This window comes from Amblyomma americanum, chromosome 3 (genome assembly GCF_052857255.1).
Source record: "Amblyomma americanum isolate KBUSLIRL-KWMA chromosome 3, ASM5285725v1, whole genome shotgun sequence".
Lineage (NCBI taxonomy): Eukaryota > Metazoa > Arthropoda > Arachnida > Ixodida > Ixodidae > Amblyomma > Amblyomma americanum.
The window spans coordinates 5,181,803-5,206,911 of NC_135499.1; positions in this window are offsets into that span (position 1 = coordinate 5,181,803).

Sequence of the window (25,109 nt, forward strand, 5' to 3'; positions counted from 1 at the left end):
TTCCGCGCAGGCTGCTCTGCAGTGGAGAATGCCATTGCTGGTGTAGTTGACCGTATGATCGGTACGTTCAGTGATGCAATATCAAAAGTAATTTCCGCGCAGGCTGCTCTGCAGTGGAGAATGCCATTGCTGGTGTACTTGACCGCATGATCGGTACGTTCAGTGATGCAATATCACAAGTAATTTCCGCGCAGGCTGCTCTGCTGTGGAGAAGGCTTTTGCTGGTATATTTGACTGCATAATCGGTACGTTCAGTTATTCATTATCACAAGTAATATCCGCGCAGGCTGCTCTGCAGTGAAGGCTGTTGCTCGTATACTTGAGTGCATGAGAGGTACGCTCAGTGATGCAATATCACAAGTAATTTCCGCGCAGGCTGCTCTGCAGTGGAGGAGACCATTGCAGGTGTACTTCACCGGATGATCAGTACTTTCAGTGATGCAATATCAGAAGAAATTTCTGCGCAGGCTGCTCTGCAGTGTAGAAGGCTGTTGCTGGTATACTTGACTGCTTGATCGGTACGTTCAGTGATGCATTTTCACAAGTAATTTCCGCGCAGGCTGCTCTGCTGTGCAGAAGGCCATTGCTGGTGTACTTGACCGCATGATCAGTATACGTTCTGTGATGCAATATCAGAAGTAATTTCCGCGCAGGCTGCTCTGCTGTGGAGAAAGCCATCACTGGTGCACTTAACCGCATGATCAGTAGGTTCAGTGATGCATTATCACAAGTAGTTTCTGCGCAGGCTGCTCTGCAGTGGAGAATGCCACTGCTGGTGTATTTGACCTCATGATCAGCACGTTCAATGATGCATTATCACAAGTAATTTCCACGCAGGCTGCTCTGCGGTGAGAAGGCCACTGCTGGTGTACTTGACCGCGTGATCAGTACGTTCAGTGATGAGTTATCACAAGTAATTTCCGCGCAGGCTGCTCTGCTGTGGAGAAAGCGATTGCTGGTGTTCTTGACCGCATGATCAGTACGTTCAGTAAAGCAATATCAGAAGCAATTTCCCCGCAGTACGTTCAGTTATGCATTATCACAAGTAATATCCACGCAAACTGCTCTGCAGTGGAGAAGGCTGTTGCTGGTGTACTTGACCGCATGATCAGTACGTTCAGTGATGCAATATCAGAAGTAATTTCCGCGCAGGCTGCTCTGCTGTGGAGAAAGCCATCACTGGTGTTCTTGACCGCATGATCAGTAGGTTGAGTGATGCATTATCACAAGTAGTTTCTGCGCAGGCTGCTCTGCAGTGGAGAATGCCATTGCTGGTGTACTTGACCGTATGATCGGTACGTTCAGTGATGCAATTTCACAAGTAATTCCCGCGCAGGCTGCTCTGCGGTGAGAAGGCCACTGCTGGCGTATTTGACCGCATGATCAGTAAGTTCAGTGACGCAATATCACAAGTAATTTCCGCGCAGGCTGCTCTGCGGCGCAGAAGGCTGTTGCTGGTGTACTTGACCGCATGATCAGTGCGTTCAGTGATTAGTTATCACAAGTAATTTCCGTGCAGGCTGCTCTACAGTGGAGAAGGCAGTTGCTGGTATACTTCACTGCATGATCGGCGCGTTCAGTGATGCATTATCACAAGTAATTTCCGCCCTGGCTGCTCTGCTGTGGAGAAGGCCATTGCTGGTGTACTTGACCGCATGATCAGTACGTTCAGTGATGCAATATCAGAAGTAATTTCCCCGTAGGCTGCTCTGGAGTGGAGAAGGCTGTTGCTGGTATACTTGACTGCATGATGGGTGCGTTCAGTGATGCATTATCACAAGTAATATCCGCGCAGGCTGCTGTGCTGTGGAGAAGGCTGTTGCTGGTATACTTGACTGCTTGATCGGTGCGTTCAGTGATGCAATATCACAAGTAATTTCCGCGCAGGCTGCTCGGCAGTGGAGAATTCCATAGGTGGTGTACTTGACCGTATGATCAGTATGTTCAGTGATGCAATATCACAAGTTTTTTCCGCGCAGGCTGCTCTCCAGTAGAGAATGCCACTGCTGGTGTACTTGACCGTATGATCGGTACGTTCAGTGATGCCAGATCACAAGTAATTTCCACGCAGGCTGCTCTGCAGTGGAGAATGCCATTGCTGGTGTTCATAACCGCATGATCAGTACGTTCAGTGATGCAATATCAGAAGTAATTTCCGCGCAGACTGCTCTGCTGTGGAGAAGGCTGTTGCTGGTGTACTTGACCGCATTATCGGAAGGTTCAGTGATGCAATATCACAAGTAATTTCCGCGCAGGCTGCTCTGCAGGGGAGAAGGCTGTTGCTCGTATACTTGAGTGCATGATCGGTACGTTCGGTGATGTTATATCAGATGTAATTTCCGCGCAGGCTGCTCTGCCGTGGAAAATGCCATTGCTGGTGTACTTTAACGTATGATCGGTACGTTCAGTGATGCAATATCACAAGTAATTTCCGCGCAGGCTGCTCTGCAATAGAGAATGCCATTGCTGGCGTACTTGACCGTATGATCGGTACGTTCAGTGATGCAATATCACATGTAATTTCCGCGCAGGCTGCTCTGCAGTGGAGAAATCCATTGCTGTTGTAGTTGACCGTATGATCGGTACGTTCAGTGATGCAATATCACAAGTAACTTCCGCGCAGGCTGCTCTGCAGTGGAGAATGCCATTGCTGTTGTACTTGTCCGTATGATCGGTACGTTAGGTGATGCAATATCACAAGTTTTTTCCGCGTAGGCTGCTCTGCAGTGGAGAATGCCATTGCTGTTGTAGTTGACCGTATGATCGGTACATTCAGTGATGCAATATCACAAGTAATGTCCGCGCAGGCTGCTCTGCAGTGGAGAATGCCATTGCTGGTGTGCTTGACCGTATGATCGGTACGTTAGGAGATGCAATATCACAATTAATTTCCGCGCAGGCTGCTCTGCAGTGGAGAATGCCATTGCTGGTGTACTTGACCGTGCGATCGGTACGTTCAGTGATGCAATACCACAAGTAATTTCCGCGTAGGCTGCTCTGCAGTGGAGAATGCCATTGCTGGTGTACTTGACCGCATGATAGGTACGTTCAGTGATGCAATATCACAAGTAAATTCCGCGCAGGCTGCTCTGCAGGGGAGAAGGCTGTTGCTCGTATACTTGAGTGCATGATCGGTACGTTCGGTGATCTTATATCAGAAGTAATTTCCGCGCAGGCTGCTTTGCCGTGGAGAAGGCCATTGCAGGTGTACTTCACCGGATGATCAGTACTTTCAGTGATGCAATATCACAAGTAATTTCCGCGCAGGCTGCTCTGCCGTGGAGAAGGCTGTTTCTGGTATACTTGACTGCTTGATCGGTACGTTCAGTGATGCATTTCCACAAGTAATTTCCGCGCAGGCTGCTCTGCTGTGGAGAAGGCCATTGCTGGTGTACTTGACCGCATGATCAGTATACGTTCAGTGATGCAATATCAAAAGTAATTTCCGCGCAGGCTGCTCTGCAGTGAAGGCTGTCTCTCGTATACTTGACCGCATGATCGGTACGTTCGGTGATGTTATATCTGAAGTAATTTCGGCGCAGGGTGCTCTGCCGTGGAGAATGCCATTGCTGGTGTATTGACCGTATGATCGGTATGTTCAGTGATGCAATATCACAAGTAATTTCCGCGGAGGCTGCTCTGCAGTGGAGAATGCCATTGCTGGTGTACTTGACCGCATGATCGGTACGTTCAGTGATGCAATATCAGAATTAATTTCCGCGCAGGCTGCTCTGCTGTGGAGAAGGCCATTGGTGGTGTACATAACCGCATGATCAGTACGTTCAATGATGCAATATCAGAAGTTTTTTCCGCGCAGGCTGCTCTGCTGTGGAGAAGGCTGTTGCTGGTATACTTGACTGCATAATCGGTACGTTCACTGATGCATTATCACAAGTATTTCCGCGCGGGCTGCTCTGCAGTGAAGGCTGTTGCTCGTATACTTGACCTCATGATCGGTACGTTCGGTGATGTTATATCTGAAGTTATTTTTGGTGCGGGCTGCTCTGCCGTGGAGAATGTCATTGCTGGTGTACTTGACCGTATGATCGGTACGTTCAGTGATGCAATATCACAAGTAAATTCAGCGCAGGCTGCTCTGCAGTGGAGAATGCCATTGCTGGTGTACTTGACCGCATGATCGGTAGGTTCAGTGATGCAATTTCACAAGTAATTTCCGCGCAGGCTGCTCTGCAGTGGAGAATGCTTATGCTAGTGTACTTGGCCGTATGATCGGTACGTTCAGTGATGCATTATCACAAGTATTTCCGCGCAGGCTGCTCTGCAACGGAGAATGCCATTGCTGGCGTACTTGACCGTATGATCGGTACGTTCAGTGATGCAATATCACATGTAATTTCCGCGCAGGCTGCTCTGATGTGGAGAATTCCATTGCTGTTGTAGTTGAGCGCATGATCGGTACGTTCGGTGATCTTATATCAGAAGTAATTTCCGCGCAGGCTGCTTTGCCGTGGAGAAGGCCATTGCAGGTGTACTTCACCGGATGATCAGTACTTTCAGTGATGCAATATCACAAGTAATTTCCGCGCAGGCTGCTCTGCCGTGGAGAAGGCTGTTTCTGGTATAATTGACTGCTTGATCGATACGTTCAGTGATGCATTTCCACAAGTCATTTCCGCGCAGGCTGCTCTGCTGTGGAGAAGGCCATTGCTGGTGTACTTGACCGCATGATCAGTATACGTTCAGTGATGCAATATCAAAAGTAATTTCCGCGGAGGCTGCTCTGCAGTGGAGAAGGCCATTGCTGGTGTACTTGACCGTATGATCGGTACGTTCAGTTATGCAATATCACAAGTAATTTCCGCGCAGGCTGCTCTGCAGTGGAGAATGCCATTGCTGGCGTACCTGACCGCATGATCGGTACGTTCAGTGATGCAATATCACAAGTAATTTCCGCGCAGGCTGCTCTGCTGTGGAGAAGGCCATTGCTGGTGTACTTGACCGCATGATCAGTGTACGTTCAGTGATGCATTATCAAAAGTAATTTCCGCGCAGGCTGCTCTGGTGTGGAGAAGGCTGTTGCTGGTATACTTGACTGCATAATCGGTACGTTCAGTGATGCAATATCACAAGTAATTTCCGCGCAGGCTTGTCTGCAGTGGAGAATGCCATTGGTGGTGTACTTGACCGAATGATCGGTACGTTCAGTGATGCAATATCACAAGTAATTTGCGCGCAGGCTGCTCTGCAGTGGAGAATGCTATTGCTGGTGTACTTGACCGCATGATCGGTACGTTCAGTTATGCAATATCACAAGTATTTTCCGCGCAGGCTGCTCTGCTGTGGAGAAGGCCATTGCTGGTGTACTTGACCGCATGATCAGTATACGTTCAGTGATGCGTTATCAAAAGTAATTTCCGCGCAGGCTGCTCTGCTGTGGAGAAGGCTGTTGCTGGTATACTTGACTGCATAATCGGTACGTTCAGTGATGCAATATCAGAAGTAATTTCCGCGCAGGCTGCTCTCCAGTAGAGAATGCCACTGCTGGTGTACTTGACCGTATGATCGGTACGTTCAGTGGTGTAATATCACAAGTAATTTCCGCGCAGGCTGCTCTGCAGTGGAGAATGCCATTGCTGGTGTAGTGGACCGTATGATCGGTACGTTCAGTGGTGGAATATCACAAGTAATGTCCGCGCAGGCTGCTCTGCAGTGGAGAATGCCATTGCTGGTGTACTTGACCGTATGATCGGTACGTTAGGTGATGCAATATCACAAGTTTTTTCCGCGCAGGCTGCTCTGCAGTGGAGGAGGCCATTGCAGGTGTACTTCACCGGATGATCAGTACTTTCAGTGATGCAATATCAGAAGAAATTTCCGCGCAGGCTGCTCTGCAGTGTAGAAGGCTGTTGCTGGTATACTTGACTGCTTGATCGGTACGTTCAGTGATGCATTTTCACAAGTAATTTCCGCGCAGGCTGCTCTGCTGTGCAGAAGGCCATTGCTGGTGTACTTGACCGCATGATCAGTATACGTTCAGTGATGCAATATCAGAAGTAATTTCCGCGCAGGCTGCTCTGCTGTGGAGAAAGCCATCACTGGTGTACTTAACCGCATGATCAGTAGGTTCAGTGATGCATTATCACAAGTAGTTTCTGCGCAGGCTGCTCTGCAGTGGAGAATGCCACTGCTGGTGTATTTGAATTCATGATCAGCACGTTCAATGATGCATTATCACAAGTAATTTCCACGCAGGCTGCTCTGCGGTGAGAAGGCCACTGCTGGTGTACTTGACCGCATGATCAGTACGTTCAGTGATGAGTTATCACAAGTAATTTCCGCGCAGGCTGCTCTGCTGTGGAGAAAGCGATTGCTGGTGTTTTTGACCGCATGATCAGTACGTTCAGTAAAGCAATATCAGAAGCAATTTCCCCGCAGTACGTTCAGTTATGCATTATCACAAGTAATATCCACGCAAACTGCTCTGCAGTGGAGAAGGCTGTTGCTGGTGTACTTGACCGCATGATCAGTACGTTCAGTGATGCAATATCAGAAGTAATTTCCGCGCAGGCTGCTCTGCTGTGGAGAAAGCCATCACTGGTGTACTTGACCGCATGATCAGTAGGTTCAGTGATGCATTATCACAAGTAGTTTCTGCGCAGGCTGCTCTGCAGTGGAGAATGCCACTGCTGGTGTATTTGACCTCATGATCAGCTCGTTCAATGATGCATTATCACAAGTAATTCCCGCGCAGGCTGCTCTGCGGCGCAGAAGGCTGTTGCTGGTGTACTTGACCGCATGATCAGTACGTTCAGTGATTAGTTATCACAAGTAATTTCCCTGCAGGCTGCTCTACAGTGGAGAAGGCAGTTGCTGGTATACTTCACTGCATGATCGGTGCGTTCAGTGATGCATTATCACAAGTAACTTCCGCCCAGGCTGCTCTGCTGTGGAGAAGGCCATTGCTGGTGTACTTGACCGCATGATCAGTACGTTCAGTGATGCAATATCAGAAGTAATTTCCCCGTAGGCTGCTCTGGAGTGGAGAAGGCTGTTGCTGGTATACTTGACTGCATGATGGGTGCGTTCAGTGATGCATTATCACAAGTAATATCCGCGCAGGCTGCTGTGCAGTGGAGAAGGCTGTTGCTGGTATACTTGACTGCTTGATCGGTACGTTCAGTGATGCAATATCAGAAGTAATTTCCGCGCAGGCTGCTCTGCTGTGGAGAAAGCCATCACTGGTGTACTTAATCGCATGATCAGTAGGTTCAGTGATGCATTATCACAAGTAGTTTCTGCGCAGGCTGCTCTGCAGTGGAGAATGCCACTGCTGGTGTATTTGACCTCATGATCAGAACGTTCAATGATGCATTATCACAAGTAATTTCCGCGCAGGCTGCTCTGCGGTGAGAACACCGCTGCTGGTGTATTTGACCGCATGATCAGTACGTCCAGTGACGCAATATCACAAGTAATTTCCGAGCAGGCTGCTCTGCGGCGGAGAAGGCTGTTGCTGGTGTACTTGACCGCGTGATCAGTACGTTCAATGATGCAATATCAGAAGTAATTTCCGCCCTTGCTGCTCTCCTGTGGAGAAGGCCATTGCTGGTGCACTTGACCGCATGATCAGTACTTTCAGTGATGCAATATCAGAAGTAATTTCCGCGCAGGCTGCTCTGCAGTGGAGAATGCTGTTGCTGGTTTACTTGACTGCACGATCGGTGCATTCAGTGATGCATTATCACAAGTAATTTCCGCCCAGGCTGCTCTGCTGTGGGGAAGGCCATTGCTGGTGTACTTGACCGCATGATCAGTACGTTCAGTGATGAAATATCAGAAGTTTTTTCCGCGCAGGCTGCTCTGCTGTGGAGAAGACCACTTCTGGTTACTTGACCGCATGATCAGTACGTTCAGTGATGCAATATCAGAAATAATTTCCGCGCAGGCTGCTCTGCTGTGGAGAAGGCCATTGCTGGTGTACATAACCGCATGATCAGTACGTTCAGTAATGCAATATCAGAAGTAATTTCCGCGCAGGCTGCTCTGCTGTGGACAAGGCTGTTGCTGGTATACTTGACTGAAAAATCGGTACGTTCACTGATGCATTATCACAAGTAATTTCCGCGCGGGCTGCTCTGCAGTGAAGGCTGTTGCTCGTATACTTGACCTCATGATCGGTACGTTCGCTGATGTTATATCTGAAGTTATTTCGGTGCGGGCTGCTCTGCCGTGGAGAATGTCATTGCTGGTGTACTTGACCGTATGATCGGTACGTTCAGTGATGCAATATCACAAGTAAATTCAGCGCAGGCTGCTCTGCAGTGGAGAATGCCATTGCTGGAGTACTTCACCGCATGATCGGTACGTTCAGTGATGCAATATCACAAGTAAATTCAGCGCAGGCTGCTCTGCAGTGGAGAATGCCATTGCTGGAGTACTTGACCGTATGATCGGTACGTTCAGTGATGCAATATCACAAGTAATTTCCGCGAAGGGTGCTCTGCAGTGGAGAATGCTATTGGTGGTGTACTTCACCGAATGATCGGTACGTTCAGTGATGCAATATCACAAGTAAATTCCGCGCAGGCTGCTCTGCAGTGGAGAGTGCCATTGCTGGTGTACTTGACCGCATGATCGGTAGGTTCAGTGATGCAATATCACAAGTAATTTCCGCGCAGGCTGCTCTGCAGTGGAGAATGCCTATGCTAGTGTACTTGGCCGTATGATCGGTACGTTCAGTGATGCATTATCACAAGTATTTCCGCGCAGGCTGCTCTGCAGGGGAGAAGGCTGTTGCTCGTATACTTGAGTGCATGATCGGCACGTTCGGTGATGTTATATCAGATGTAATTTCCGCGCAGGCTGCTCTGCCGTGGAAAATGCCATTGCTGGTGTACTTTAACGTATGATCGGTACGTTCAGTGATGCAATATCACAAGTAATTTCCGCGCAGGCTGCTCTGCAATGGAGAATGCCATTGCTGGCGTACTTGACCGTATGATCGGTACGTTCAGTGATGCAATATCACATGTAATTTGCGCGCAGGCTGCTCTGCAGTGGAGAAATCCATTGCTGTTGTAGTTGACCGTATGATCGGTACGTTCAGTGATGCAATATCACAAGTAACTTCCGCGCAGGCTGCTCTGCAGTGGAGAATGCCATTGCTGTTGTACTTGTCCGTATGATCGGTACGTTAGGTGATGCAATATCACAAGTTTTTTCCGCGTAGGCTGCTCTGCAGTGGAGAATGCCATTGCTGTTGTAGTTGACCTTATGATCGGTACATTCAGTGATGCAATATCTTAAGTTGTGTCCGCGCAGGCTGCTCTGCAGTGGAGAATGCCATTGCTGGTGTACTTGACCGCATGATCAGTACGTTCAGTGATGCAATATCAGAAGTAATTTCCGCGCAGGCTGCTCTGCTGTGGAGAAAGCCATCACTGGTGTACTTGACCGCATGATCAGTAGGTTCAGTGATGCATTATCACAAGTAGTTTCTGCGCAGGCTGCTCTGCAGTGGAGAATGCCACTGCTGGTGTATTTGACCTCATGATCAGCTCGTTCAATGATGCATTATCACAAGTAATTCCCGCGCAGGCTGCTCTGCGGCGCAGAAGGCTGTTGCTGGTGTACTTGACCGCATGATCAGTACGTTCAGTGATTAGTTATCACAAGTAATTTCCCTGCAGGCTGCTCTACAGTGGAGAAGGCAGTTGCTGGTATACTTCACTGCATGATCGGTGCGTTCAGTGATGCATTATCACAAGTAACTTCCGCCCAGGCTGCTCTGCTGTGGAGAAGGCCATTGCTGGTGTACTTGACCGCATGATCAGTACGTTCAGTGATGCAATATCAGAAGTAATTTCCCCGTAGGCTGCTCTGGAGTGGAGAAGGCTGTTGCTGGTATACTTGACTGCATGATGGGTGCGTTCAGTGATGCATTATCACAAGTAATATCCGCGCAGGCTGCTGTGCAGTGGAGAAGGCTGTTGCTGGTATACTTGACTGCTTGATCGGTACGTTCAGTGATGCAATATCAGAAGTAATTTCCGCGCAGGCTGCTCTGCTGTGGAGAAAGCCATCACTGGTGTACTTAATCGCATGATCAGTAGGTTCAGTGATGCATTATCACAAGTAGTTTCTGCGCAGGCTGCTCTGCAGTGGAGAATGCCACTGCTGGTGTATTTGACCTCATGATCAGAACGTTCAATGATGCATTATCACAAGTAATTTCCGCGCAGGCTGCTCTGCGGTGAGAACACCGCTGCTGGTGTATTTGACCGCATGATCAGTACGTCCAGTGACGCAATACCACAAGTAATTTCCGAGCAGGCTGCTCTGCGGCGGAGAAGGCTGTTGCTGGTGTACTTGACCGCGTGATCAGTACGTTCAATGATGCAATATCAGAAGTAATTTCCGCCCTTGCTGCTCTCCTGTGGAGAAGGCCATTGCTGGTGCACTTGACCGCATGATCAGTACTTTCAGTGATGCAATATCAGAAGTAATTTCCGCGCAGGCTGCTCTGCAGTGGAGAATGCTGTTGCTGGTTTACTTGACTGCACGATCGGTGCATTCAGTGATGCATTATCAAAAGTAATTTCCGCCCAGGCTGCTCTGCTGTGGGGAAGGCCATTGCTGGTGTACTTGACCGCATGATCAGTACGTTCAGTGATGAGATATCAGAAGTTTTTTCCGCGCAGGCTGCTCTGCTGTGGAGAAGACCACTTCTGGTTGCTTGACCGCATGATCAGTACGTTCAGTGATGCAATATCAGAAATAATTTCCGCGCAGGCTGCTCTGCTGTGGAGAAGGGCATTGCTGGTGTACATAACCGCATGATCAGTATGTTCAGTAATGCAATATCAGAAGTAATTTCCGCGCAGGCTGCTCTGCTGTGGAGAAGGCTGTTGCTGGTATACTTGACTGAAAAATCGGTACGTTCACTGATGCATTATCACAAGTAATTTCCGCGCGGGCTGCTCTGCAGTGAAGGCTGTTGCTCGTATACTTGACCTCATGATCGGTACGTTCGCTGATGTTATATCTGAAGTTATTTCGGTGCGGGCTGCTCTGCCGTGGAGAATGTCATTGCTGGTGTACTTGACCGTATGATCGGTACGTTCAGTGATGCAATATCACAAGTAAATTCAGCGCAGGCTGCTCTGCAGTGGAAAATGCCATTGCTGGAGTACTTGACCGCATGATCGGTACGTTCAGTGATGCAATATCACAAGTAAATTCAGCGCAGGCTGCTCTGCAGTGGAGAATGCCATTGCTGGAGTACTTGACCGTATGATCGGTACGTTCAGTGATGCAATACCACAAGTAATTTCCGCGAAGGGTGCTCTGCAGTGGAGAATGCTATTGGTGGTGTACTTGACCGAATGATCGGTACGTTCAGTGATGCAATATCACAAGTAAATTCCGCGCAGGCTGCTCTGCAGTGGAGAGTGCCATTGCTGGTGTACTTGACCGCATGATCGGTAGGTTCAGTGATGCAATATCACAAGTAATTTCCGCGCAGGCTGCTCTGCAGTGGAGAATGCCTATGCTAGTGTACTTGGCCGTATGATCGGTACGTTCAGTGATGCATTATCACAAGTATTTCCGCGCAGGCTGCTCTGCAGGGGAGAAGGCTGTTGCTCGTATACTTGAGTGCATGATCGGTACGTTCGGTGATGTTATATCAGATGTAATTTCCGCGCAGGCTGCTCTGCCGTGGAAAATGCCATTGCTGGTGTACTTTAACGTATGATCGGTACGTTCAGTGATGCAATATCACAAGTAATTTCCGCGCAGGCTGCTCTGCAATGGAGAATGCCATTGCTGGCGTACTTGACCGTATGATCGGTACGTTCAGTGATGCAATATCACATGTAATTTGCGCGCAGGCTGCTCTGCAGTGGAGAATTCCATTGCTGTTGTAGTTGACCGTATGATCGGTACGTTCAGTGATGCAATATCACAAGTAACTTCCGCGAAGGCTGCTCTGCAGTGGAGAATGCCATTGCTGTTGTACTTGTCCGTATGATCGGTACGTTAGGTGATGCAATATCACAAGTTTTTCCGCGTAGGCTGCTCTGCAGTGGAGAATGCCATTACTGTTGTAGTTGACCGTATGATCGGTACATTCAGTGATGCAATATCACAAGTTGTGTCCGCGCAGGCTGCTCTGCAGTGGAGAATGCCATTGCTGGTGTGCTTGACCGTATGATCGGTACGTTAGGAGATGCAATATCAGAATTAATTTCCGCGCAGGCTGCTCTGCAGTGGAGAATGCCATTGCTGGTGTACTTGACCGTGCGATCGGTACGTTCAGTGATGCAATACCACAAGTAATTTCCGCGTAGGCTGCTCTGCAGTGGAGAATGCCATTGCTGGTGTACTTGACCGCATGATAGGTACGTTCAGTGATGCAATATCACAAGTAAATTCCGCGCAGGCTGCTCTGCAGGGGAGAAGGCTGTTGCTCGTATACTTGAGTGCATGATCGGTACGTTCGGTGATCTTATATCAGAAGTAATTTCCGCGCAGGCTGCTTTGCCGTGGAGAAGGCCATTGCAGGTGTACTTCACCGGATGATCAGTACTTTCAGTGATGCAATATCACAAGTAATTTCCGCGCAGGCTGCTCTGCCGTGGAGAAGGCTGTTTCTGGTATACTTGACTGCTTGATCGGTACGTTCAGTGATGCATTTCCACAAGTAATTTCCGCGCAGGCTGCTCTGCTGTGGAGAAGGCCATTGCTGGTGTACTTGACCGCATGATCAGTATACGTTCAGTGATGCAATATCAAAAGTAATTTCCGCGCAGGCTGCTCTGCAGTGAAGGCTGTCTCTCGTATACTTGACCGCATGATCGGTACGTTCGGTGATGTTATATCTGAAGTAATTTCGGCGCAGGGTGCTCTGCCGTGGAGAATGCCATTGCTGGTGTATTGACCGTATGATCGGTATGTTCAGTGATGCAATATCACAAGTAATTTCCGCGGAGGCTGCTCTGCAGTGGAGAATGCCATTGCTGGTGTACTTGACCGCATGATCGGTACGTTCAGTGATGCAATATCAGAATTAATTTCCGCGCAGGCTGCTCTGCTGTGGAGAAGGCCATTGCTGGTGTACATAACCGCATGATCAGTACGTTCAGTGATGCAATATCAGAAGTTTTTTCCGCGCAGGCTGCTCTGCTGTGGAGAAGGCTGTTGCTGGTATACTTGACTGCATAATCGGTACGTTCACTGATGCATTATCACAAGTATTTCCGCGCGGGCTGCTCTGCAGTGAAGGCTGTTGCTCGTATACTTGACCTCATGATCGGTACGTTCGGTGATGTTATATCTGAAGTTATTTTTGGTGCGGGCTGCTCTACCGTGGAGAATGTCATTGCTGGTGTACTTGACCGTATGATCGGTACGTTCAGTGATGCAATATCACAAGTAAATTCAGCGCAGGCTGCTCTGCAGTGGAGAATGCCATTGCTGGAGTACTTGACCGTATGATCGGTACGTTCAGTGATGCAATATCACAAGTAATTTCCGCGAAGGGTGCTCTGCAGTGGAGAATGCTATTGGTGGTGTACTTGACCGAATGATCGGTACGTTCAGTGATGCAATATCACAAGTAAATTCCGCGCAGGCTGCTCTGCAGTGGAGAATGCCATTGCTGGTGTACTTGACCGCATGATCGGTAGGTTCAGTGATGCAATTTCACAAGTAATTTCCGCGCAGGCTGCTCTGCAGTGGAGAATGCTTATGCTAGTGTACTTGGCCGTATGATCGGTACGTTCAGTGATGCATTATCACAAGTATTTCCGCGCAGGCTGCTCTGCAGGGGAGAAGGCTGTTGCTCGTATACTTGAGTGCATGATCGGTACGTTCAGTGATGTTAAATCAGATGTAATTTCCGCGCAGGCTGCTCTGCCGTAGAGAATGCCATTGCTGGTGTACTTTAACGTATGATCAGTACGTTCAGTGATGCAATATCACAAGTAATTTCCGCGCAGGCTGCTCTGCAACGGAGAATGCCATTGCTGGCGTACTTGACCGTATGATCGGTACGTTCAGTGATGCAATATCACATGTAATTTCCGCGCAGGCTGCTCTGATGTGGAGAATTCCATTGCTGTTGTAGTTGAGCGCATGATCGGTACGTTCGGTGATCTTATATCAGAAGTAATTTCCGCGCAGGCTGCTTTGCCGTGGAGAAGGCCATTGCAGGTGTACTTCACCGGATGATCAGTACTTTCAGTGATGCAATATCACAAGTAATTTCCGCGCAGGCTGCTCTGCCGTGGAGAAGGCTGTTTCTGGTATAATTGACTGCTTGATCGATACGTTCAGTGATGCATTTCCACAAGTCATTTCCGCGCAGGCTGCTCTGCTGTGGAGAAGGCCATTGCTGGTGTACTTGACCGCATGATCAGTATACGTTCAGTGATGCAATATCAAAAGTAATTTCCGCGGAGGCTGCTCTGCAGTGGAGAAGGCCATTGCTGGTGTACTTGACCGTATGATCGGTACGTTCAGTGATGCAATATCACAAGTAATTTCCGCGCAGGCTGCTCTGCAGTGGAGAATGCCATTGCTGGCGTACCTGACCGCATGATCGGTACGTTCAGTGATGCAATATCACAAGTAATTTCCGCGCAGGCTGCTCTGCTGTGGAGAAGGCCATTGCTGGTGTACTTGACCGCATGATCAGTGTACGTTCAGTGATGCATTATCAAAAGTAATTTCCGCGCAGGCTGCTCTGGTGTGGAGAAGGCTGTTGCTGGTATACTTGACTGCATAATCGGTACGTTCAGTGATGCAATATCACAAGTAATTTCCGCGCAGGCTTGTCTGCAGTGGAGAATGCCATTGGTGGTGTACTTGACCGAATGATCGGTACGTTCAGTGATGCAATATCACAAGTAATTTGCGCGCAGGCTGCTCTGCAGTGGAGAATGCTATTGCTGGTGTACTTGACCGCATGATCGGTACGTTCAGTTATGCAATATCACAAGTATTTACCGCGCAGGCTGCTCTGCTGTGGAGAAGGCCATTGCTGGTGTACTTGACCGCATGATCAGTATACGTTCAGTGATGCGTTATCAAAAGTAATTTCCGCGCAGGCTGCTCTGCTGTGGAGAAGGCTGTTGCTGGTATACTTGACTGCATAATCGGTACGTTCAGTGATGCAATATCAGAAGTAATTTCCGCGCAGGCTGCTCTCCAGTAGAGAATGCCACTGCTGGTGTACTTGACCGTATGATCGGTACGTTCAGTGGTGTAATATCACAAGTAATTTCCGCGCAGGCTGCTCTGCAGTGGAGAATGCCATTGCTGGTGTAGTGGACCGTATGATCGGTACGTTCAGTGGTGGAATATCACAAGTAATGTCCGCGCAGGCTGCTCTGCAGTGGAGAATGCCATTGCTGGTGTACTTGACCGTATGATCGGTACGTTAGGTGATGCAATATCACAAGTTTTTTCCGCGCAGGCTGCTCTGCAGTGGAGGAGGCCATTGCAGGTGTACTTCACCGGATGATCAGTACTTTCAGTGATGCAATATCAGAAGAAATTTCCGCGCAGGCTGCTCTGCAGTGTAGAAGGCTGTTGCTGGTATACTTGACTGCTTGATCGGTACGTTCAGTGATGCATTTTCACAAGTAATTTCCGCGCAGGCTGCTCTGCTGTGCAGAAGGCCATTGCTGGTGTACTTGACCGCATGATCAGTATACGTTCAGTGATGCAATATCAGAAGTAATTTCCGCGCAGGCTGCTCTGCTGTGGAGAAAGCCATCACTGGTGTACTTAACCGCATGATCAGTAGGTTCAGTGATGCATTATCACAAGTAGTTTCTGCGCAGGCTGCTCTGCAGTGGAGAATGCCACTGCTGGTGTATTTGAATTCATGATCAGCACGTTCAATGATGCATTATCACAAGTAATTTCCACGCAGGCTGCTCTGCGGTGAGAAGGCCACTGCTGGTGTACTTGACCGCATGATCAGTACGTTCAGTGATGAGTTATCACAAGTAATTTCCGCGCAGGCTGCTCTGCTGTGGAGAAAGCGATTGCTGGTGTTTTTGACCGCATGATCAGTACGTTCAGTAAAGCAATATCAGAAGCAATTTCCCCGCAGTACGTTCAGTTATGCATTATCACAAGTAATATCCACGCAAACTGCTCTGCAGTGGAGAAGGCTGTTGCTGGTGTACTTGACCGCATGATCAGTACGTTCAGTGATGCAATATCAGAAGTAATTTCCGCGCAGGCTGCTCTGCTGTGGAGAAAGCCATCACTGGTGTACTTGACCGCATGATCAGTAGGTTCAGTGATGCATTATCACAAGTAGTTTCTGCGCAGGCTGCTCTGCAGTGGAGAATGCCACTGCTGGTGTATTTGACCTCATGATCAGCTCGTTCAATGATGCATTATCACAAGTAATTCCCGCGCAGGCTGCTCTGCGGCGCAGAAGGCTGTTGCTGGTGTACTTGACCGCATGATCAGTACGTTCAGTGATTAGTTATCACAAGTAATTTCCCTGCAGGCTGCTCTACAGTGGAGAAGGCAGTTGCTGGTATACTTCACTGCATGATCGGTGCGTTCAGTGATGCATTATCACAAGTAACTTCCGCCCAGGCTGCTCTGCTGTGGAGAAGGCCATTGCTGGTGTACTTGACCGCATGATCAGTACGTTCAGTGATGCAATATCAGAAGTAATTTCCCCGTAGGCTGCTCTGGAGTGGAGAAGGCTGTTGCTGGTATACTTGACTGCATGATGGGTGCGTTCAGTGATGCATTATCACAAGTAATATCCGCGCAGGCTGCTGTGCAGTGGAGAAGGCTGTTGCTGGTATACTTGACTGCTTGATCGGTACGTTCAGTGATGCAATATCAGAAGTAATTTCCGCGCAGGCTGCTCTGCTGTGGAGAAAGCCATCACTGGTGTACTTAATCGCATGATCAGTAGGTTCAGTGATGCATTATCACAAGTAGTTTCTGCGCAGGCTGCTCTGCAGTGGAGAATGCCACTGCTGGTGTATTTGACCTCATGATCAGAACGTTCAATGATGCATTATCACAAGTAATTTCCGCGCAGGCTGCTCTGCGGTGAGAACACCGCTGCTGGTGTATTTGACCGCATGATCAGTACGTCCAGTGACGCAATATCACAAGTAATTTCCGAGCAGGCTGCTCTGCGGCGGAGAAGGCTGTTGCTGGTGTACTTGACCGCGTGATCAGTACGTTCAATGATGCAATATCAGAAGTAATTTCCGCCCTTGCTGCTCTCCTGTGGAGAAGGCCATTGCTGGTGCACTTGACCGCATGATCAGTACTTTCAGTGATGCAATATCAGAAGTAATTTCCGCGCAGGCTGCTCTGCAGTGGAGAATGCTGTTGCTGGTTTACTTGACTGCACGATCGGTGCATTCAGTGATGCATTATCAAAAGTAATTTCCGCCCAGGCTGCTCTGCTGTGGGGAAGGCCATTGCTGGTGTACTTGACCGCATGATCAGTACGTTCAGTGATGAAATATCAGAAGTTTTTTCCGCGCAGGCTGCTCTGCTGTGGAGAAGACCACTTCTGGTTACTTGACCGCATGATCAGTACGTTCAGTGATGCAATATCAGAAATAATTTCCGCGCAGGCTGCTCTGCTGTGGAGAAGGCCATTGCTGGTGTACATAACCGCATGATCAGTACGTTCAGTAATGCAATATCAGAAGTAATTTCCGCGCAGGCTGCTCTGCTGTGGAGAAGGCTGTTGCTGGTATACTTGACTGAAAAATCGGTACGTTCACTGATGCATTATCACAAGTAATTTCCGCGCGGGCTGCTCTGCAGTGAAGGCTGTTGCTCGTATACTTGACCTCATGATCGGTACGTTCGCTGATGTTATATCTGAAGTTATTTCGGTGCGGGCTGCTCTGCCGTGGAGAATGTCATTGCTGGTGTACTTGACCGTATGATCGGTACGTTCAGTGATGCAATATCACAAGTAAATTCAGCGCAGGCTGCTCTGCAGTGGAGAATGCCATTGCTGGAGTACTTGACCGCATGATCGGTACGTTCAGTGATGCAATATCACAAGTAAATTCAGCGCAGGCTGCTCTGCAGTGGAGAATGCCATTGCTGGAGTACTTGACCGTATGATCGGTACGTTCAGTGATGCAATATCACAAGTAATTTCCGCGAAGGGTGCTCTGCAGTGGAGAATGCTATTGGTGGTGTACTTCACCGAATGATCGGTACGTTCAGTGATGCAATATCACAAGTAAATTCCGCGCAGGCTGCTCTGCAGTGGAGAGTGCCATTGCTGGTGTACTTGACCGCATGATCGGTAGGTTCAGTGATGCAATATCACAAGTAATTTCCGCGCAGGCTGCTCTGCAGTGGAGAATGCCTATGCTAGTGTACTTGGCCGTATGATCGGTACGTTCAGTGATGCATTATCACAAGTATTTCCGCGCAGGCTGCTCTGCAGGGGAGAAGGCTGTTGCTCGTATACTTGAGTGCATGATCGGCACGTTCGGTGATGTTATATCAGATGTAATTTCCGCGCAGGCTGCTCTGCCGTGGAAAATGCCATTGCTGGTGTACTTTAACGTATGATCGGTACGTTCAGTGATGCAATATCACAAGTAATTTCCGCGCAGGCTGCTCTGCAATGGAGAATGCCATTGCTGGCGTACTTGACCGTATGATCGGTACGTTCAGTGATGCAATATCACATGTAATTTGCGCGCAGGCTGCTCTGCAGTGGAGAATTCCATTGCTGTTGTAGTTGACCGTATGATCGGTACGTTCAGTGAGGCAATATCACAAGTAACTTCCGCGCAGGCTGCTCTGCAGTGGAGAATGCCATTGCTGTTGTACTTGTCCGTATGATCGGTACGTTAGGTGATGCAATATCACAAGTTTTTTCCGCGTAGGCTGCTCTGCAGTGGAGAATGCCATTGCTGTTGTAGTTGACCTTATGATCGGTACATTCAGTGATGCAATATCACAAGTTGTGTCCGCGCAGGCTGCTCTGCAGTGGAGAATGCCATTGCTGGTGTACTTGACCGCATGATCAGTACGTTCAGTGATGCAATATCAGAAGTAATTTCCGCGCAGGCTGCTCTGCTGTGGAGAAAGCCATCACTGGTGTACTTGACCGCATGATCAGTAGGTTCAGTGATGCATTATCACAAGTAGTTTCTGCGCAGGCTGCTCTGCAGTGGAGAATGCCACTGCTGGTGTATTTGACCTCATGATCAGCTCGTTCAATGATGCATTATCACAAGTAATTCCCGCGCAGGCTGCTCTGCGGCGCAGAAGGCTGTTGCTGGTGTACTTGACCGCATGATCAGTACGTTCAGTGATTAGTTATCACAAGTAATTTCCCTGCAGGCTGCTCTACAGTGGAGAAGGCAGTTGCTGGTATACTTCACTGCATGATCGGTGCGTTCAGTGATGCATTATCACAAGTAACTTCCGCCCAGGCTGCTCTGCTGTGGAGAAGGCCATTGCTGGTGTACTTGACCGCATGATCAGTACGTTCAGTGATGCAATATCAGAAGTAATTTCCCCGTAGGCTGCTCTGGAGTGGAGAAGGCTGTTGCTGGTATACTTGACTGCATGATGGGTGCGTTCAGTGATGCATTATCACAAGTAATATCCGCGCAGGCTGCTGTGCAGTGGAGAAGGCTGTTGCTGGTATACTTGACTGCTTGATCGGTACGTTCAGTGATGCAATATCAGAAGTAATTTCCGCGCAGGCTGCTCTGCTGTGGAGAAAGCCATCACTGGTGTACTTAATCGCATGATCAGTAGGTTCAGTGATGCATTATCACAAGTAGTTTCTGCGCAGGCTGCTCTGCAGTGGAGAATGCCACTGCTGGTGTATTTGACCTCATGATCAGAACGTTCAATGATGCATTATCACAAGTAATTTCCGCGCAGGCTGCTCTGCGGTGAGAACACCGCTGCTGGTGTATTTGACCGCATGATCAGTACGTCCAGTGACGCAATACCACAAGTAATTTCCGAGCAGGCTGCTCTGCGGCGGAGAAGGCTGTTGCTGGTGTACTTGACCGCGTGATCAGTACGTTCAATGATGCAATATCAGAAGTAATTTCCGCCCTTGCTGCTCTCCTGTGGAGAAGGCCATTGCTGGTGCACTTGACCGCATGATCAGTACTTTCAGTGATGCAATATCAGAAGTAATTTCCGCGCAGGCTGCTCTGCAGTGGAGAATGCTGTTGCTGGTTTACTTGACTGCACGATCGGTGCATTCAGTGATGCATTATCAAAAGTAATTTCCGCCCAGGCTGCTCTGCTGTGGGGAAGGCCATTGCTGGTGTACTTGACCGCATGATCAGTACGTTCAGTGATGAGATATCAGAAGTTTTTTCCGCGCAGGCTGCTCTGCTGTGGAGAAGACCACTTCTGGTTGCTTGACCGCATGATCAGTACGTTCAGTGATGCAATATCAGAAATAATTTCCGCGCAGGCTGCTCTGCTGTGGAGAAGGCCATTGCTGGTGTACATAACCGCATGATCAGTATGTTCAGTAATGCAATATCAGAAGTAATTTCCGCGCAGGCTGCTCTGCTGTGGAGAAGGCTGTTGCTGGTATACTTGACTGAAAAATCGGTACGTTCACTGATGCATTATCACAAGTAATTTCCGCGCGGGCTGCTCTGCAGTGAAGGCTGTTGCTCGTATACTTGACCTCATGATCGGTACGTTCGCTGATGTTATATCTGAAGTTATTTCGGTGCGGGCTGCTCTGCCGTGGAGAATGTCATTGCTGGTGTACTTGACCGTATGATCGGTACGTTCAGTGATGCAATATCACAAGTAAATTCAGCGCAGGCTGCTCTGCAGTGGAGAATGCCATTGCTGGAGTACTTGACCGCATGATCGGTACGTTCAGTGATGCAATATCACAAGTAAATTCAGCGCAGGCTGCTCTGCAGTGGAGAATGCCATTGCTGGAGTACTTGACCGTATGATCGGTACGTTCAGTGATGCAATATCACAAGTAATTTCCGCGAAGGGTGCTCTGCAGTGGAGAATGCTATTGGTGGTGTACTTGACCGAATGATCGGTACGTTCAGTGATGCAATATCACAAGTAAATTCCGCGCAGGCTGCTCTGCAGTGGAGAGTGCCATTGCTGGTGTACTTGACCGCATGATCGGTAGGTTCAGTGATGCAATATCACAAGTAATTTCCGCGCAGGCTGCTCTGCAGTGGAGAATGCCTATGCTAGTGTACTTGGCCGTATGATCGGTACGTTCAGTGATGCATTATCACAAGTATTTCCGCGCAGGCTGCTCTGCAGGGGAGAAGGCTGTTGCTCGTATACTTGAGTGCATGATCGGTACGTTCGGTGATGTTATATCAGATGTAATTTCCGCGCAGGCTGCTCTGCCGTGGAAAATGCCATTGCTGGTGTACTTTAACGTATGATCGGTACGTTCAGTGATGCAATATCACAAGTAATTTCCGCGCAGGCTGCTCTGCAATGGAGAATGCCATTGCTGGCGTACTTGACCGTATGATCGGTACGTTCAGTGATGCAATATCACATGTAATTTGCGCGCAGGCTGCTCTGCAGTGGAGAATCCCATTGCTGTTGTAGTTGACCGTATGATCGGTACGTTCAGTGATGCAATATCACAAGTAACTTCCGCGCAGGCTGCTCTGCAGTGGAGAATGCCATTGCTGTTGTACTTGTCCGTATGATCGGTACGTTAGGTGATGCAATATCACAAGTTTTTCCGCGTAGGCTGCTCTGCAGTGGAGAATGCCATTACTGTTGTAGTTGACCGTATGATCGGTACATTCAGTGATGCAATATCACAAGTTGTGTCCGCGCAGGCTGCTCTGCAGTGGAGAATGCCATTGCTGGTGTGCTTGACCGTATGATCGGTACGTTAGGAGATGCAATATCAGAATTAATTTCCGCGCAGGCTGCTCTGCAGTGGAGAATGCCATTGCTGGTGTACTTGACCGTGCGATCGGTACGTTCAGTGATGCAATACCACAAGTAATTTCCGCGTAGGCTGCTCTGCAGTGGAGAATGCCATTGCTGGTGTACTTGACCGCATGATAGGTACGTTCAGTGATGCAATATCACAAGTAAATTCCGCGCAGGCTGCTCTGCAGGGGAGAAGGCTGTTGCTCGTATACTTGAGTGCATGATCGGTACGTTCGGTGATCTTATATCAGAAGTAATTTCCGCGCAGGCTGCTTTGCCGTGGAGAAGGCCATTGCAGGTGTACTTCACCGGATGATCAGTACTTTCAGTGATGCAATATCACAAGTAATTTCCGCGCAGGCTGCTCTGCCGTGGAGAAGGCTGTTTCTGGTATACTTGACTGCTTGATCGGTACGTTCAGTGATGCATTTCCACAAGTAATTTCCGCGCAGGCTGCTCTGCTGTGGAGATGGCCTTTGCTGGTGTACTTGACCGCATGATCAGTATACGTTCAGTGATGCAATATCAAAAGTAATTTCCGCGCAGGCTGCTCTGCAGTGAAGGCTGTCTCTCGTATACTTGACCGCATGATCGGTACGTTCGGTGTTGTTATATCTGAAGTAATTTCGGCGCAGGGTGCTCTGCCGTGGAGAATGCCATTGCTGGTGTATTGACCGTATGATCGGTATGTTCAGTGATGCAATATCACAAGTAATTTCCGCGGAGGCTGCTCCGCAGTGGAGAATGCCATTGCTGGCGTACTTGACCGCATGATCGGTACGTTCAGTGATGCAATATCACAAGTAATTTCCGCGCAGGCTGCTCTGCTGTGGAGAAGGCCATTGCTGGTGTACTTGACCGTATGATCGGTACGTTCAGTGATGCAATATCACAAGTAATTTCCGCGCAGGCTGCTCTGCAGTGGAGAATGCCATTGGTGGTGTACTTAACCGCATGATCAGTAGGTTCAGTGATGCATTATCACAAGTAGTTTCTGCGCAGGCTGCTCTGCAGTGGAGAATGCCACTGCTGGTGTATTTGAATTCATGATCAGCACGTTCAATGATGCATTATCACAAGTAATTTCCACGCAGGCTGCTCTGCGGTGAGAAGGCCACTGCTGGTGTACTTGACCGCATGATCAGTACGTTCAGTGATGAGTTATCACAAGGAATTTCCGCGCAGGCTGCTCTGCTGTGGAGAAAGCGATTGCTGGTGTTTTTGACCGCATGATCAGTACGTTCAGTAAAGCAATATCAGAAGCAATTTCCCCGCAGTACGTTCAGTTATGCATTATCACAAGTAATATCCACGCAAACTGCTCTGCAGTGGAGATGGCTGTTGCTGGTGTACTTGACCGCATGATCAGTATGTTCAGTGATGCAATATCAGAAGTAATTTCCGCGCAGGCTGCTCTGCTGTGGAGAAAGCCATCACTGGTGTACTTGACCGCATGATCAGTAGGTTCAGTGATGCATTATCACAAGTAGTTTCTGCGCAGGCTGCTCTGCAGTGGAGACTGCCACTGCTGGTGTATTTGACCTCATGATCAGCTCGTTCAATGATGCATTATCACAAGTAATTCCCGCGCAGGCTGCTCTGCGGCGCACAAGGCTGTTGCTGGTGTACTTGACCGCATGATCAGTACGTTCAGTGATTAGTTATCACAAGTAATTTCCGTGCAGGCTGCTCTACAGTGGAGAAGGCAGTTGCTGGTATACTTCACTGCATGATCGGTGCGTTCAGTGATGCATTATCACAAGTAACTTCCGCCCAGGCTGCTCTGCTGTGGAGAAGGCCATTGCTGGTGTACTTGACCGCATGATCAGTACGTTCAGTGATGCAATATCAGAAGTAATTTCCCCGTAGGCTGCTCTGGAGTGGAGAAGGCTGTTGCTGGTATACTTGACTGCATGATGGGTGCGTTCAGTGATGCATTATCACAAGTAATATCCGCGCAGGCTGCTGTGCAGTGGAGAAGGCTGTTGCTGGTATACTTGACTGCTTGATCGGTACGTTCAGTGATGCAATATCAGAAGTAATTTCCGCGCAGGCTGCTCTGCTGTGGAGAAAGCCATCACTGGTGTACTTAATCGCATGATCAGTAGGTTCAGTGATGCATTATCACAAGTAGTTTCTGCGCAGGCTGCTCTGCAGTGGAGAATGCCACTGCTGGTGTATTTGACCTCATGATCAGAACGTTCAATGATGCATTATCACAAGTAATTTCCGCGCAGGCTGCTCTGCGGTGAGAAAACCGCTGCTGGTGTATTTGACCGCATGATCAGTACGTCCAGTGACGCAATATCACAAGTAATTTCCGAGCAGGCTGCTCTGCGGCGGAGAAGGCTGTTGCTGGTGTACTTGACCGCGTGATCAGTACGTTCAATGATGCAATATCAGAAGTAATTTCCGCCCTTGCTGCTCTCCTGTGGAGAAGGCCATTGCTGGTGCACTTGACCGCATGATCAGTACTTTCAGTGATGCAATATCAGAAGTAATTTCCGCGCAGGCTGCTCTGCAGTGGAGAATGCTGTTGCTGGTTTACTTGACTGCACGATCGGTGCATTCAGTGATGCATTATCAAAAGTAATTTCCGCCCAGGCTGCTCTGCTGTGGGGAAGGCCATTGCTGGTGTACTTGACCGCATGATCAGTACGTTCAGTGATGAAATATCAGAAGTTTTTTCCGCGCAGGCTGCTCTGCTGTGGAGAAGACCACTTCTGGTTACTTGACCGCATGATCAGTACGTTCAGTGATGCAATATCAGAAATAATTTCCGCGCAGGCTGCTCTGCTGTGGAGAAGGCCATTGCTGGTGTACATAACCGCATGATCAGTACGTTCAGTAATGCAATATCAGAAGTAATTTCCGCGCAGGCTGCTCTGCTGTGGAGAAGGCTGTTGCTGGTATACTTGACTGAAAAATCGGTACGTTCACTGATGCATTATCACAAGTAATTTCCGCGCGGGCTGCTCTGCAGTGAAGGCTGTTGCTCGTATACTTGACCTCATGATCGGTACGTTCGCTGATGTTATATCTGAAGTTATTTCGGTGCGGGCTGCTCTGCCGTGGAGAATGTCATTGCTGGTGTACTTGACCGTATGATCGGTACGTTCAGTGATGCAATATCACAAGTAAATTCAGCGCAGGCTGCTCTGCAGTGGAGAATGCCATTGCTGGAGTACTTGACC